The sequence below is a fragment of the Halyomorpha halys genome, unplaced genomic scaffold (genome assembly GCF_000696795.3).
Source record: "Halyomorpha halys isolate HHAL.00 unplaced genomic scaffold, Hhal_1.1 Scaffold587.1, whole genome shotgun sequence".
NCBI lineage: Eukaryota > Metazoa > Arthropoda > Insecta > Hemiptera > Pentatomidae > Halyomorpha > Halyomorpha halys.
In genome coordinates, this window is record NW_027109405.1 from 279406 (window position 1) to 297278 (window position 17873).

General features: G+C 31.0%; 1 pseudogene; it reads right to left on the reverse strand.

Annotated features, from left to right (window-relative positions):
• Positions 1-17216: 17216 nt before the first annotated feature.
• Positions 17217-17561, reverse strand: LOC106684491 (dynein light chain Tctex-type 1 pseudogene; annotated as a pseudogene).
• Between the last annotated feature and the right edge of the window lie 312 nt (positions 17562-17873).

Consider the following 17873-nt stretch of genomic DNA (forward strand, 5'->3'; position numbering starts at 1 on the left):
ATAGTAGTAACAGTTTAATGCTAATTTCACCATTCTGATCAAAACAAGACATTATGAACCTTTTATTTTTTAACTTTAATTTCGATGAATTAACTAATGAACTTCGTACAAGTTGAATATTTTAAGGTTATATGTAATTGTAGTTCGCAGATATACTATGCTGTCACCAATCACTTGCAACGAGGAAACCGGCGGTCATCCCTTATCCGTGAATATTCTATACGAAAAATATTCTAACCTTTAAAATAAGAAATTATTTAATCCATGGCTAAATGGATTTAAACATACTAATTACTTACAAAATACATCTTAATGCAAATAATTACATAACTTAAACCAATTTAATAACGAAAAAGATGAATATGACAAGTAGAGAGGATACCTGATCAAAGGATACCAAAGAATGCTCTTTAGATAATGGAAAATTAAAAAGAGCCCGAATCAGATGGCTGGACAAATGTGGAGGAAAATCTAAGGCGGTTGAAGGCTCAAAGATGAAGAGAAACAGGTGGAGATTGTAGAGATTGGTTGGCTATGGTGTAGAAGGTCTCTGTTCTTGTATAGGATCTTAGTGCCAGAATAATAATAATAATAATAAATCAATATAATAATGAAATTATCAATTAATTGTAAATAACTATTAATGAAATATTATAATACAAATCTTAAATATATTTACTCTTATTCATCAAAAAACATTTAATTATGACACAACAGAATAACTAAACCCTTCTTTTCATATAAAATAAATATTATATATTAAATAAAATAATCTCAAATAATAACGATTTTTTTATTTAATACCAGATAAGCCTGATGGGCCTTACATGGTTAATATATCAGTTAAGTTATTTTATTTATATGATAATTTAAATTATAATAATAATTAATTTTTTTTTCATTTTTTTATAACCAATATATTTTTTCTTCATAGGCCTGCCTCAATCTACCTACTTGGCTCCTTTTTTACTTTCTAATTTCTTTTATATAATTGTATGTACATTTTAATATTTGCCAACTACATGTACCCATTTGTTCTCTGGTCTGTCTCCTGGTATCTAGCCAATAAAAATTTGTAATATTTGTTATATAAGAAGCTTCTTGATGGATTGCTCTGAAATATATAACCAGCCCTAATTTTATAAGATATCGGAAATGAATTATTTCTCAGTCAATCTCTATACCTTTAAAACTCCCTTCCAACATCTAAATTATCTATTCAATTATCTTGGGTAGAAGTTAACTTTGAAATCTCTTTAGAAATTATGGTTAAAAAAAACAACATTAATATTGTCGGTGAAATGGTTATCTGTAAATTTTGCTATCCTGGGGTTTGGTGGTGGTTTTCTGTTCTTTATGCAGTAGCAAAAAAGATCGAATTGACCATGTGACGTGACTAATTAGAAAAGCAAATAATTAATTGATTTTGATCAATATTAGAAATTTGCAGCTTTGGGAAGATGTTATTCGAAAGACAAGAAAAGAATACTTTTTTATTCGTGAATTTTCTACTCGAATAATCAATTATTCGTACAAAAAAATATGATCAACCGTCCGATTACTTTTTATTCGTGAATTTTCTACTCGAATAATCAATTATTCGTACAAAAACATATGATTAACTATCCGAATACTTTTTCAATCGTTATTATTTACACAAGTAATCAATTATTCGTACAAAAACATATGATTAACCATCTGAATACTTTTTTATTCGTCATTATTTTACACGAATAACCAATTATTCGGGCAAAGCAATTCGAATAACCATTTGAATACTTTTATATTCATCCATTTTATAGAATAATAATCTCTTGTTCGAAAAAATTAAATAATTAACCATCCGAACACGTTAGTGTTCGTATAAAGACGACATTTTTTGTCTTTCAGCTATACATAGATATATTTTATGATCGCGTATAGATCAATTTTAACTTTTCTGATTTATAACATGTTAGGGTCCCTTTATATGTTTCAGGATGTGTAGAATATAAAAATGCTATCGATTTTAATATTGCACATCGATTAATTTAAACTTTTTTGATTTCTAACATATAAGGGTCCTATTTTATGTTTTGGGATATGTAGAATATGAAAATACTATCGATTTATTTTAACTTTTCTGATTTCTAACATGTTAAGGTCCCATATTCTACATATCTCAAAACATATAAAGGTACCCTAACATGTTTGGGGTCAAGAAAGCTAAAATAAATCGATACGCGATAATTAAATCGATACAGATCATAAATCAATAGCATTTTAATTTTTAGCATATATTAGAACATATAAAGAGACCCTAACATGTTAGAAATCAGAAAAATTCATATAAATCGATACGCAATCTTAAAATCTATAATTGGCTCCTATGTATTAGAAATTAAAATAAATCTATGTGGGATCTTAAAATCGATAGCATTTTCATTTTTTATTCGTCTGAATATGTGAAATAGAACCCTCATACATTAGAAATTGAAGGTGGTAAAAAAAAGTGAATTAAAAAAAAAAAAATCAAATTTTTATTCGAATAATATGTATTCGACTGATTTTTTATTCGACTAATTTTTCATTCGACTAAATTTTTATTCGATTGAAAAGAATTTTAAATATTCCAATAAAAAAGTATTCGGATTGTTTAGTCGTATTTTTATTCGAATAAAAAAGTATTCGTCTCTTGTCAATCGAATAATTTTTGCCCAACTCTGATGCTAACTTAAATCTCCATAATGCAAACGAAATTCTGGAAGTCGCCACTTTGGAATTCGATCGATGATATGGTCCTATAATTTGAATTTCCAACAATTAAAATAATAAGACGGCATGAATCTTAAATGCTTGCGTTCAACAGCCTTAAAAACCTTAGTAAAAATATAGCTTATGACTCCTGGATAGTTTGGCGTACACATTAAGTAAAATTATTCAAACATCATAACTAATGTTTCATCCAAGAAATATTAACCGAAAAATTTAAAGTATCTATCTGAAGTAAAAGGAATTTCAGGGATTTTTAGAAATTATGAAATTATTACATAATTAATAAAAAAGTTAATGCTTTCGAATTGCTAATGTTTTTAAGACTGAATAGAGATGTGGTGATTTTTACATATTTAGCGTAGGCGTATGTCTAGTATTTTACTAGACTTTTTTTTTATATTTTTATTTAATATTATTTTTCCCACATAGCCTTTATCTTCTTATAATTTTTAGAATATACATTTTTTTTCAATACTATTAATGTTAGTTATTTTCTTATTGTCTAATCGTTCTAGAATTCATTTTATTCATTATCTAGTTTTTGTTCTTAGCACTGATGAAGGCTTGAAATTCTGGCCGAAATGTTGGCACTAATAAATAAGTTTTTACATATTTTTGTTCTTCACTAATCACATCTTCTCCTAATTTATTCAACATAAAATTGGAAACTGTATAATTAATTCGTATTTAGACCACTCTATTAATTATTTAACAAAATTATTTAATATAAATGTTAACATGTTCAATGTAAATTATCTGCAATTAAAATTAGTTGTACATTTTGCTGTAAATAATGCGTATTTAATAGAAAAGACTTTTTTATGTGTTCCTTTTACTCTGATAATTGTTTTCATCTCTAAAGATATTTATTTAAAATATACATAAATTTATGTATAAAGATATGATTTTATCAAAACAAGAAGGGAGCTATGGGAAAATATCATATTGCAGGAGTTTTATTAGCATGTTTAATGCACTTTTCCGTTTTGAATTAACAATGGTGTGCCCAGGCATAAATTATCTCGAGAGAAGTATTAACTTCAATTCTTCTCTCGTCCACAAATGAAGCAAAGCCCCGGTGCGAACCAAGGGCAAATTATGGCTATTCATTACGGGCGTGTCAGCCAAAGCTCCAACCCTTCTAATATTCAAAAGTCGTAAACCGGCATTCCGGTGAGCTATTAAAGTGAGTTAATTCGTTTTATTTCAGAACAAACCGCAATTAGGCTGGGACCATAAAGTAGCCCTGGATCTCTTTAATTCCAGTTGGGACGGAGAAGACACTAAAGGTCGATGGGTGGAGAAGAGGAAGCACAATGAGCCCTGATTGGAGGATTGGCTAAAAAAGCTCTTGCTGACTCGGACAGGAAGGGTGCCGTCTTTTGTCCATGAGTAATTCCACAGCCGGAGAAGTGTCCACTCCAGGGCAGCCATCTGCCCAATCAGTGTTCCACTCCAGCGGGTTGGCCAATGTCAGTGTGCGAGGAGCCCTTGCTGGAGAAATAATCCTGGAAATTACAGAATTTTCAGGCCCTCCCTGGAGTGGTGTCTGTCCCTGACTGATCCCTTCAGTCCTCAGCCACGTAATACCTGTTCATGACTCTTATTCCTTAGGTCCTTTTGTATATCGTTATCATAATGTAAAATGTATTGTTTAAAAGTAATGAAATATTAACGATACATATATTAGATATACAGAAGTAGTCTAAAAAAATATTCATGAATTGATGTATATTTGAATTCCATTTTTTTTTATCTTATAATTGAATATGTGGACAGTACTCAATATTTTGACTTTATATTTCTTGAAGCCGAACTAATACTGAACAGCCTTCGTACACATTGTGACAAAAAAAGGAAAAATCTACTTTCTTAGCTCTAGTTAGCCAACTATTTTTTCAATCTCTAAACGTGATAAAGATTTAACTTTTATTTTAAAGGAATTAACTTTTATTAATTAGGAAAATTCAAATATTTGAAATAGTATTAAAATATTTGAACTTCTTATGGTGGACCGGATTGTTACACAAAGGTACAAAACCAATCAGCTTTTTTAATTGCCTGAACTCTTTATCATGTTCTAAAATATAAAAATAGTAACAAGTGATCTTGTTAAGGAGTAATAATAAGAAATTTTAGAGGAATGGTTTAGGATTCATCTCCTTGATTATCGACGATGTTAAGCATAATATTTCACATATTTGTTTTTCATACTTTTTTTTTTGTGATTGTAGTATTATGAAATAAAAAATATCAGTCCCTAGCCGTTAATTTAATATTTATTTTGTCTACTTAATTCCCATTTTTTTAATAACTAATCTTCATTTATTTTAAAAAAATATTTTTGCCCACTATATTATACTAGATTGTACTCCTAATGTGTGATAGTTGCAGACATCTGGACGCTAAAGGGATGTTAATGAGGAATGTAATTTCGAATGGATAAAATCTTCATACCTGTAGTAAATTTATAATCATATAAATGAATATGAAGAGATAATTGGGTAATAAGAAACTTGGAAATGAAGTGTTGATGTTAAAAGGGTGAAGAATATATTTAGTCAGTACAAAATGAAATACAAAAACACCTATATAGTGGCCACTGTTCAATTTCTGTTCTAAACATATTTAAAGGGATTAAATCCTTCATTAATAGGTTACCATTTTTTAAAATGGTGCGGTTGAAGAAACAAGTAGGTAGCCATGAAGAACACTTCTATATTACCAACTCAATTCACATGCGAATGTTCAAACCTCTAACTCATTTTGGAGGGGTTTTATGTGGGTGCGCAAAACATTGGAAACCGTATTAAACCTGATTTTTTTTTTAACTATAAGGAAATTTTTACTTGAACTAATTTCCACTTTGATGATTTTATTTTATTTTATTTTTATACCAGATCGGCCTGGTGGGCCTTACATGGTATAACTTATATTATGTATATTTTTTAACAGTTGATTATGAGGAGGTATAGTCATACAAATGACACCCCTAACTATATACAATGTTCTTATTAAAAGAAAAAATAATAATAATAAAATAAATAGATAAGAATAATGCTTCTTAATAAAAGAGGAAAGTAAAATTAATAACAAAAATAATGATATTGGTACACATAAGTAAAACAAACAATTGCCTTCTAATAGTAAAAAGAGACAAATTAATTTGAAAAAGGGAAGAGAGAAGAAAAGAGGAAAAATAATAAAAATAAATAAAATAATAATAATAATGAATAAATAAAATGAATAATAATAATAAGTAAATAGAGGTAGTGTGGCTATGAATTAATTTTATATTTATTAAAAATTTATAAAAGAATGTCCTGTAGCAGTCTGGGCTTCAGTCTTCGGGTTGAGGTTGGGTTTCTCAGGTTGTTGGTTCTGCTCCTTTAACTCTCGGCAAGTGGGAGTGGAACTTCATGTACCGTTTTTTGACATAATCCTCTATTGACTCCGTCTGTAATTCCCGATGCAATTGGCTATTTCTTATGAACCAAGGAGCATTAACTGCGATTCTTAGGACTTAATTTTGAAAATATTGTAGTTTTTTTCCTTTTCGTGAAGGATGCTGCTCCCCAGACTTCACAGCCATATATCAGCAGGATTGTTTTAAATATAAGAAAAGTCACTTTCATGATAATTTTCTGTCTAGAAAATGATGCACGTACCGAATTATTGTTTATTTATCCAATGGAAACCACTGTAGCCGCCTAAATGTAAATACATCCTCACTTCCTTTTAATACCTCTCTGCTTTCAATACAGTACTAAAGTTTATTTTATTTTTTTGAGATAAAACGATGAAAATAATTAAACCTGTACCATTCAGCTAAGAAAATTCTTAAAAATCAGATAGAAGTAACCCGTGTTTTTTTTTTTTAGATTAATAACCTCTCCAAAACTATATTTTATCTATAAAAGTGCCAAGTCTTAAGTATATCAATCTATTTTTTTTTCCAGACGTATTCAAGGGTTTTTTATCCAGACATGTTACGGGGATTGAAACAACAATAAATTCTTTTAAACAGAAATAAAATTCTACCTCAATGTCTCCTTTTTTCTGTTACTCTAAGATTTTACCAACTTCCAAATAACATAAATTTTGACATTTATTTGACCCTCCTGGATTTATTGCCCAAAAAATGTGAAAAGTGTTTTCTTACAAAATGTTTGTGTAATCAATCATGGATATGAAAATTTTATGACAGAGGAACGTAAGGAAGTTGGTTTCTTTTATTCTTACCAGTTTATTATTAGATATTCTAAATACATTTTAAAAATACAGGATCATGGCCCTGAAAAAATTTAGTATAAGAGCTCATTGGAAAAAAGGCATACATTTCACTCCAACGTTTGATTACTTTAATGAAAAATAAATATAATTTATTAGTCAAATTTGATGAGTCTGCCAAGTATAGTTAGGGAATGATGGCTGTTTGAAAATATTAATAATAATTAATTTTTGATACAGACAGATTTTGAAATTAACTACAACTACATAAATCCTAATAGAACAATATTTAAAGCAGCATGAATTTGCTAAAATATGAGCTTTAGTAGAGCTATTTACTTTCAATAGTTCTTGAGATACAGGTTCTTGAAAAACAACATAGCATCTAAAAAATCAGTAATTATTGTTTGGAAACTTGAACCATGAGACGTACGCACTCAAATTAAAGCTAGTTTAATTTGCAATAAAATAGTTTATAACGTTCATCTTCTTAGGGGTGGTAGTGTTTATGATATTTGAATATGAATGTAAATTTTGCAAATGAAATTTTGTCCAAACAACTAAAAATTAATTTATTTTAGTAAATATCATGAAAACTACTACTTCTACGAACATAAACTTCATAAGCTACTTTATAGCACATTAAACTTACTATGCTTTTATTTGAGTGCTAATTTAAATCTGTACGGCTCATGGTTCCTGATATATAGATTTCCCATAGTAAATTCACTAACTACTGATTTTTCAGTACACTTTTAATGAAGCTTTCCTTTTGCAAAAACTGTATATTGGAAACTATTCAACACAAAAAGCTCATATTTTATTAATTTTACTCTAATTTTAGTGATGTTCTATTCATTTTTCTAGTCCTGTTGGTAGTTGTAACGTTATGGAGCTCCGAATGAAAAACAAATGGATATCCATATTCCAGTAATAGTTGTTTTAAGTAGTATATTTTTAAATTCTTAATCATCGCGCATAACTTACATAGATATAGATTCATAACATGAATCTAAATCTATTTCTCTTTAGGCATAGCATTAAAGATTCATATTTATCAAATTCATCATCTAATTGAAATATTAGTCATTTCAGTATATTTTTGTTGTACAGTAATCTTAATAAATTTGCCTATGCCGCCTGAAACGAAATGTTTATATGTTTAAAGCAACTATAAAAATATGGGAAAAACCGTTCAGTGCTAAAACAAGCCATAACGGAAATTATTGGAGAGCAATGATGGCCTCCGAGTTGAAGTATCCTATGAATATAAAAAGGGCCAATATGGGCACGGGCTGACAGAAATCGTAAAAAGAGTCATTATTATTAAAATAATAATTTAAAATAAAAGGAATTTTATCGGTGCTGTAAAACAGCGGGTTCAGGATGCATTTCATGGTGTATTTTACGATGTTATTAACGAATGATTTACATTTATATGGCTATTTAGCAATTAGGAAAAGGAAGAGTAAAGGAAAATAGGGATAAAAGGAGATGGAATATATTACTTTATATTTTATGGAGATATTGTTTGTTAAAAACTTAGTAATTGCTGAATCTTCCTTCCCCTCGAACTTTCAGTATCATTATGAGTTTGAATCCAGTTTAAATAGCTTGAGGGTCGGATTAAAGTTTGTCCGGCGGCTGTACAATACTCACAATACGTTCCTACCCTGTTACAAGGTGGAACTTAGGCAAAGGTCTTAGTTTCGTATTAAGGCATAAGAAACCGTGTTGCTGTAAGTTGGTTCTATAAACATTAGTTTAAAATATACATTTTTCTTTTAAATAATTATTTTCTTACAATGCAGCTATTTTCCCTATTCCATCCTAGTTATTTTCTTTCCGTCAATAATGATCAAAGTAATTCCTCACTTGCCTGAGGCTCCTAGATCAAGGTGATCTAAACTTTTTCAACCTTCTAGTATTATGTTTATTCCAAATAGTAATGTATTGATAGAAAAAAAATTTTTTTTTGGATATAAAACGTTTATTTTAAACGTATTAAGTAATCAAGTCATATCATATGAGTCATATGAGAATCGGTATCAAATAATAGAAAAACTGAAATTCATTAGGACCAATTATTGACCAGCCAATAACTACAAATAGCCTAAAAGATATTTTTTGTTTTGATTTAATTTAATTACATGTGAAATACAGCGTTCTTAAACTTTAAATGCAAACTTGCACAGATAATATTATTGTATTATAATTATGAAAAGAATACCTTCTATTCCTCTCTATCTCTTTTATGCATTCTCGTTACTTTCATCTTCCCTATATCTTGGAGTATATTATCTCCCGAACAGCCCTTAGGTGCCCCTTTACTTCCCTTTCCATCTGGTGTTTTCCCGTAAAGCCTCTTTAGTATACTACTGTCATTAATCCTCATTAGGTGGCCAAAAAATTTCTATCACTGGATCCAAATGTTCACGTTTTTATATTAATTGTTCAGACCCTTATTTTTCCTGATTCACCATTTCTATCTTCGTACTTTGGTGCTAAACATACTCTTCTCAAACTGATCCAGTAGACTTCTGAATTTATTTTAAATACGGATTCTGAACTTTATAGGATCAATGGTTAGTCTACTTTTCATAAACTTTGACATTTCGAAGTATGCTCTGTTACACTACCTAATTCTTTTCTTTAGTTTTTCATCGTCGAGGTGTTCACTTATTGTGGTCACATTCGGAAGTTGTGATAAATATATAATTTCAGGTTATGTAATGCCTTTGAAAATTTTATCTCCCTCCTGAGGAACCCATAATCTTGTACCCTCAGAATCGCATGAATTTCACTAAAATCTTTCCAATCGCTCTGATTCCCTAGATCTCAATTCAGCTTCATATATATCTATAAACCTCTTTGAAGTTTGGAACGTTAGTGGCTCTGAAATACCCTATACCTATTACTGTAAAGAGCTATAAAAGAATTCTAGCTTTCCGTTCCTGGGTTTCTACAGCTACAGTGGTCAATCAGTTTCAACAAGTTCAATCAGTCTCCACCGGTATTCATCTTTGGTGTCGATTCTTTTCAGTGAAGCGATGGAGTTTCACGAAGCCTTACTTTCTTCGCTATTGGGGGTGGGAAACCAAGGATTACTCTGAATTCTCCAGGCTGAGCGAAAATCTGTACATTTTGCTGATTTCCTTGAAAAGAGATAAATACTGTTTTTCTTTTTTATTTGACGTATTTAAAAAAATTTTAACGTATACTAGGAATATTTTGTGGCACCCTTATCAGCTTTGGGACAGTCTGAAGAACAAACCCTGTAGAGAAATCAACCTTAGTATGCGGTACTATCTTTGAAATACGACCAACTCAGAATGAAATTAAAACTTTTTTTGTCAGCTGTGTTGATATTGAAGTAAAGCACCAATTCATATCATAATGGTTATTTTATTTAATTCTACTATATTTCAATAACATTCGATATTTAATTTTGTTTTATGTCATCGATTTGGTAAGAAACCAGATACCAATCCTTTCATGTGAAACCTCCTAACCACCCAAACCCAAAAAATCAACCCCAATTCTAATCTGGCTTCTCCTTCATTACCCTGATAATCGCCCAAAGCGTCTGAAAAGAAGATTAGATCTTCATCTGTAGAAATTTTATTGGAGTTCTATCAATGGGTAGATTCTATATATATTGAAATTGTATAATTAGCATCAAACTTACATATTGTATATGTTTTTAATACGGTTGTAAATATCAATAAATAAATTAAAATATATAGCATAACATATCACATTTCCTCATTGTATGTTACATTTATTGATAATAACAACAATATTTATCAGAAAATAAACTAAATTAAATCAGAGTTAGTAGTATATTTTAATATAGCAGGAAATTACTGATAATTAATAGCTAATGACATCATCCAAAGATAAGCTGTCATGTTTATAATGTCACTCAAAGTTCACGGTAAATAGCGGTGCTTTACATTGTCAATGAGCAGGAAAAGAACACTTCAACGAACACTTGGAAATTAATTAACCATTGTATAAAGTCATCGAAAAAAAATCATGTCACCTAAAGATAATAAGTTGGCAACTGCGTAGAATGAAATATATCGTAATGGACATTTCGAAATGCGTATGGATCATTCTGGTCTCTTGGAAAGACTGTCCTCTAAATAGGCCCTCTAAGACCAAATTAGTACCTGGTCTCAATAGGCTACAGTTATTAACTAATTCCCTAATTAAGCTGGTTGCAATTAGCCCCAGGATCGTAGAGCCCCGCTTTGATGTGGTCCTGAGATAGGTCCCTTCTGTCGGGATAGCTCCTGCTATCTTAATAGTGGTCCAGGCTGGGGAGTGTGGAGGTTGTTTCTTATCATTGTTTGGCCTCTATCACCTTCATTTGGCTCTGTGTCAGGGCGTCTGTGAGGTTATCCACAGGTATCTGTCTCACTAGGGTTAATTTGATGAGACCAGTTCGAGTATGGAATATAGCCATCATGGTATGGGATCCTGTAAAATGTTAATGGGGCATTAGTTTGTATTATAATTATTTTATAGAAAAAAACAAGTTGTTTTTCAATAATTTATATGATTTGTTTAATAAGTTAATGAATATAAAATTTAGAAAATCTACTAAAAACTTTTACAACCTTCGCCATGATGGGGCAATTTTTATTTCCCTGATTTTAATATAAATAATATTTACCTAAAAAGCTACTGAATTCCTGTACTACCTAAATCGTATAGGATATGGTGAGAAAAATAATTAACAAATAGTTTCAGTTATTTATTATTAGTTAACGTTTCGACCCATACTGCAGGTCTTCCATCAGGCTATTGTGATAAATGAAGAGATTTGTTCTTGTTGGTTGTTTATTGAGGGACAATATCACAACAGCTCTAATGAAGATAATGCAGTGTGAGACAAAATCTTAATTAGTTAAATTGAATTATTAATGATTTTTCTCGAATGCAACTCGGTGCATCTCCTAATTCACATACGGTCAATTCTTGACTTCGTTTAAGGGGTGCGTATGTCATGTATGTTTATTTTGTTCAACACCAATTTTGCCTTATGTTCGCCAATCGTTACTACGATTAATACAAAGAATTATCCTTGAAGTTGCCTACTGATTCTAATGCCAGAATGTAAAATTTATTGGTGGTTTCTCCTTGAAATAAAATTCAACCTTTAAACGCTTGATAAGCACTTCAGTAATCTTAGGTTTTGATGAGAATTCCATATGTTTACTGAATTATTCGGGTTGATGCAGAAATAATGCACATTTCACATTTTAAAACCAAACCTGCAAAATAATTAATCTATTATAAAAAAGGTGCCCGTTTTTCGTTTGTAGTCGCGAACCATAATGTACCTGCATTGTCTTTGGGATCCACGGAAATGGCAAAATAAATTCAATTATATATGTAAAATATGCAATACTGAAGACCTGGCTTGAACGCGTTAATTACAGGAAGTACAAAACCGAAAAAAAAATTCTGTTTGATAAAATAATTTGCAATGGTACATAGGAACATCAACATAAACGTGAATCAATTTGGGAAATAATAAAGTTTAACGTTCATAGTTTTTGTTCAAGACTGTTTCCTTTTTTTTTTTTTTATTCCAACCTAGATTGTTCTCACCCCTAATCCTAAAGCGCCAAATTAAGTACGGAATGATTCAGAGGAATCATAAAGAAGCGGTACATTTATTTATTGTTTGTATATTTATAAAATGTATATGTTCATGATTATTTCATTGTGTGCGTTAGGGATTAAAATATTGAGTAAAGATTGAAAACATATTTAGAGAGTAATTAGGGAATAGTTAAAAAAAAACAAAAAAAAAAACAAAAACGAATACTAATAAAAAAGTAAAAAAAAAAAAAAATCAACTCCAATAAGCTACCTAACTAAATATATATTGGGAGTGGGTAGCTTATTGGAAAGGCATTGTGTTATTAACTCCAAGGATACGGATTAGAATCCGGCTGTAGCAGATAATTATTTTCATATAATTAGCCATGAGTCCATAAGATTGAAGATTGGTTTGGGAGCCCTCCGGGGTTCACTCAGCTCGCACTCTTCTCATAAAATTGCAAATTGAATTCTTTACGTTGACCTAATAACGGTATATCCTTACAAAATACTACAGCCCTTATCATTCATGGCTTGTAGCGGTGCAGATTTAATTTTTAATACTTGTATATATTTTTAGTTTAAAAAAAATTACTAGTTAACTATGCAGACTATATAGTAACCCAATGCACTTGGGCAGTGCACCTTTTTTCAATTAAGCTTATTTTTTCACTTGATCAATATAATCCGAAGGAAATTGTTATTTACTCTGGAACTCATTAAAATATTGAGCAGAGGCTGTTAATTGACATTACTCTGTCAAATTATATTCAAATTAACTGAGTAGTCGTGATTACATTTCCAAAGTCGAGGAGAGGCAATGGAACTTGGCCAGGAACATCTTGTAGCTAATATATGTAACAATATGCCAAGCCATCAAGGAGTTCCCTAATGCAAATCCTGGTATAAGTTGAACTGCAAAGCCACCGCTGGAGGTGTACACACTTGTAGCCTAACTCTGTTACTCTAATGGCTTCTGTTACATATCAAAGTCAGTGTCTGCCACTGCATTAGCTCCCACAAAGGGGCTTAATAACTGCAGGCTTCGGCTCTGCCGCTGACAACATCCCGTTCGATCCGCTGGCGATTGTGACCTTTGACGGTGGCGATGTCAAACCTTGATGGCTTTCACACGTCATTGTGGGGCGCAAACGTTTAGTTTTGTGCCTAGTGTAAACACGGTAAAGTGTAGATCAATCAATCACCCATTTAAGTTATCGATTACATAATAAATTTTAAGTAAAATAATATCTGAAGGATGGAGAAGATTGACATAAAAAAGAGCAAACAATGATTTCTCTAATGATGACCTTTTGAGGCGTAGGCCTTCTGAACAAGAAAAAAAAAAAAGAATAAATTGCTTATGATTTTTTATTTTATAATATTTTATACTATTAGTTGTATATTATTTATCATAGGTTATGAAATGTAATGCCATTGTACATTGAATATTTCATCATAATAATATTCTCAGTAAATATTGTATGTTTATATATTTGAAATCTGTAAATATAAGAAGGGCTACTTAAAATCTTCAAATAACTGATAATAAAGAAAATAACCATTTTCTATTAACAAATTATGAAGAAAATGGTCAGAGGTGTGATTATAAGAAAACAATAATAATCAACAACTATTTTTATACCGACGTTACGTCCCACTTTAGAGCTTCATCAATGCTATTTTCTGCTGAGGTCAAATCAAAACCTCAGCTTCAAATAGATCTCAGCAAGAAAACAGCATTGATGAAGCTCTAAAGTGGGACCTTCATCAGTGCTAGTTTCTGCTGAGGTCAAATCAAAACCTCAGCTTCATATAGACCTCAGCAAGAAAACAGCCCTGAAAAAGCTCTACAAAGTGAGGCGAAACTTTGGCCAATAAATAGTTGTTAACTATTTTTTTTTTTTTTTTTGTGCCCGCACCCCAGACCATCTTTTTCATAATTTGAATTAATTATTTTCTACTAACATATTTGGTTATTAAAAGAAAATAAAATTTTTATAACGTTGTGTTTACCTTATAAACTCTAATAAAATTAGTAAGTTTTTTATAAAGGGCCCTCCATACGGTGAGTGGGAATGGCAGTAAAACCAAATTTTGACATTCAGATTGATCATGTAGGGATAGTACTGATGGATTACCAAGAAAATTTGGAAATTTAATCATTCAAAATTTGAACTGGAGGGGTGGCTGCTGGTGTATGATAATGATTGTAATAGAAAAATAATGATTGTTATTCCAATTTACTGTGTACGAGTCCTTTAAGTGTGATTTTATTACAGTAAATATATTATTAGTTTCTTTTAATTAGAAATAATGTAAATTTATCGATTGATTTATTAATTATTGTAACACTACTATCCACAGGTGCACAATTCAGTGTTGCACCAAATCTTCTGGTAACTAGATATGAATGAACGAAAAAATAATTTTATTCTGGGACAAAAATCCGCTATGCAGTAAATATTTTTATGTTAATCTTAACCGCCTTTTTCTTCTAAGTAAGAGATTGTAAATATATTTCTAATATTATTGTTATTTTAATCTATCACATTTAAAATAAATGAGAAATAGAGATTGCACACAATCATATCACATAATTTACAAATTTAAAAATAATAAATAAAAAAAAAATGTACACAATCATACTATTATTTTATGCGTGAAAGGATAATAGAGTCATATGTTTACAGTCATAATAAGTTGAAAAATCTGACTCTTTAATAGACTGTTTATAAAGATTTTAAGAATGGCGATCGGGCACACTCATCCTCTACAGAACTTCAAGTATCTCAGGTTGCAGCAAAACAGGATAACAAAAATGGCAGTTGGGCACTCTCAGACTCTACCAAACCTTAAGTATCACAGTTTGCAGAGGATTTGCATATTTTCTACATAGTGGCAACCTATTCTCCTTTATTACAGTTACAATCAGCCATACTGTGCAAATTTAAAACAACTTTTTCATATTTACGAACAAATAGTACAACAACTTATACATTACCGTTGATAAAAAAATTAGATCGCATTTTAAGTTAATAAAAATCATGCTTGAAAAAGTGTCACCAAATCGGTAACGGGCAACGCAAAATTTGGGTCTGGGAATTTAGTTTCTTTACGAGCCTATATCTCGAATACCTAATAAATGATAAAAAACAGTTTTGCACATATATATTCCTTATTTACCTATAAATCACTTGAATGCACCTTATACTGAGTGTATAAACATAGTATGTATTTTACATGCCTTCGCATTCTTCACCCTTAGACTACGTCTATGACAAGTCGATCGCGACAAATTTGTAAGATAAAAAGTGAATCTTACATACAGAAAAGTTGGCCACCCTTATAGACTGTGGTGGTTTGCATTAGGTGTTCTATTTATTAAACCTCTCATTATTTTTAAGGAAATGGTATTCATTTTAAGAAAAATTACTTAACTCGTAAATCCCTTCTGCGAGCGGAACTCAACAATTCTTATTTGCCTGAAGTAGCAATTATTTCAATATTTTTAAACAACACTTAAAATGTTAACAAATTAATGTCTCATATATTGCTTAACCTTCACTTTAAAGTTTTCTGTACATCCAAGACACCAATATAGATTTTTTCCAATTGTTAGATTGGTGACAAATGAAATCTGCATAACTGCTAACAAACCTATCAAAGCTAAAAACAGAGGGTAACATAACCTGCTCTCTTCAAATCAAAATTTAGCCACGCCTCCTGAGCTCAGCTTTACCTCTAGGTTAAAGTAATGTTCGCTATTGTGATCTAAACTGACACAGAAATTAGTTTAGCTCAAAATAGATAATGGTTAACTCCTTCTCCTCTGACGTCCCTATGGATCGCCATAAGGCTCGCCTTTTAGGCTTCACTATTTCTGACACCTTACCTCTCTATCATACTCCTCTCTCCAAGGAAAGAACTGTCTAGTTTCGATCGATTTCTAGTAACGCCACGATTCGTAAAGTTATAAAACATACATATGCTACCGTTTATTAAAGATTGAATACTTGCCCATTCCGTCATGTTGAATTTGAATAGGTTGTTAGCTACGAACACTGTAATGTCCATTTGGCAACAGTTTTCAGAAAAAATACCCTATTTCACCACTAGGACTAAAACAAAATATTAACCATCCAACCAAAGATTTAGTGTAAATCTTGGTGGTCCAAACTGGACTCAGTTAATTTTTCGTAAGGAAGCTACGTGTTTGAACATTTTTTAAATAGATTTCTAGCAAATTTTTTGAACGAAAGACATAGTATTGGATTGAGGATAAAACCTGACGGAAACGATTTGTGTATTATTTTAAAAATAAATGAACCTGTCTTGTTTTAACTGTTTATTTATTTTTTTATCACTTACCCTACCTGGTATTATCTGATATACAAGGGTGGGAGTGGAAGGTTATCCTATAGGTAAACATCCTTTTCTATCAGAGGATAAAGTTTTCATACTGTGGTTCTTATGCTGATAGGTCAACTCACTTTGTTACGACCTCACATTTTAACTGAGGTTTTCTTAAAATAACTACTGTAATAATTCATCCATTCATCATGAAATTAATATTAACATTGTAAAAAACATATTGGTCTAGTGGACTATATTGGCTACTGTGTTGCTACAACATAGACTGTAGTAAGGCAGTAGAGGTTGCCATTCTCCCAGCGGATGGTGCAGCAGCTGTCAGTGGCCTGATCCCAGTAGCACTGGGCCGAACTGAAGAGACCAGCAGACCCCCTCTGCATGATGGAACAGGTGACCACGAACTTGAAGCCTTCCCTCGACTTGGTCAGCTTACTGATACAGGACTTTATTATCGCCTCTGTCCACTGGGCCACCTTGTAGTAACTGTACCTGCTGGATCCTATGACTGAATCCACCGAATCCTTGATGATGTTGGCCAATTCATCAATCGGGAAGCATTCCTCATCCACTGCAGTGAAACTATCCATCTGGTCCAAAAATATCTTGATTTATTTATAGCCGTATTTTGAAACAATAAGAGATAACACTTTTAACAGGTTTGACGTGTTGTAACAATCATAATTGCTGTAATGATTATAAACATGTGTTCTTTAATTATTTTCGACACATACACATAGTAATAGTGAATAATAGTAATAATGAAAAACAGCAAAAACTAAAATATATATATAGCTAAGATATTTTTGAAAATATACATCAGTCCTAAATGATCATGAAATAATTGACACATTGCAAATTCCCTCATCATCAGGGTAATATTTCATAAATGCAGACCGAAA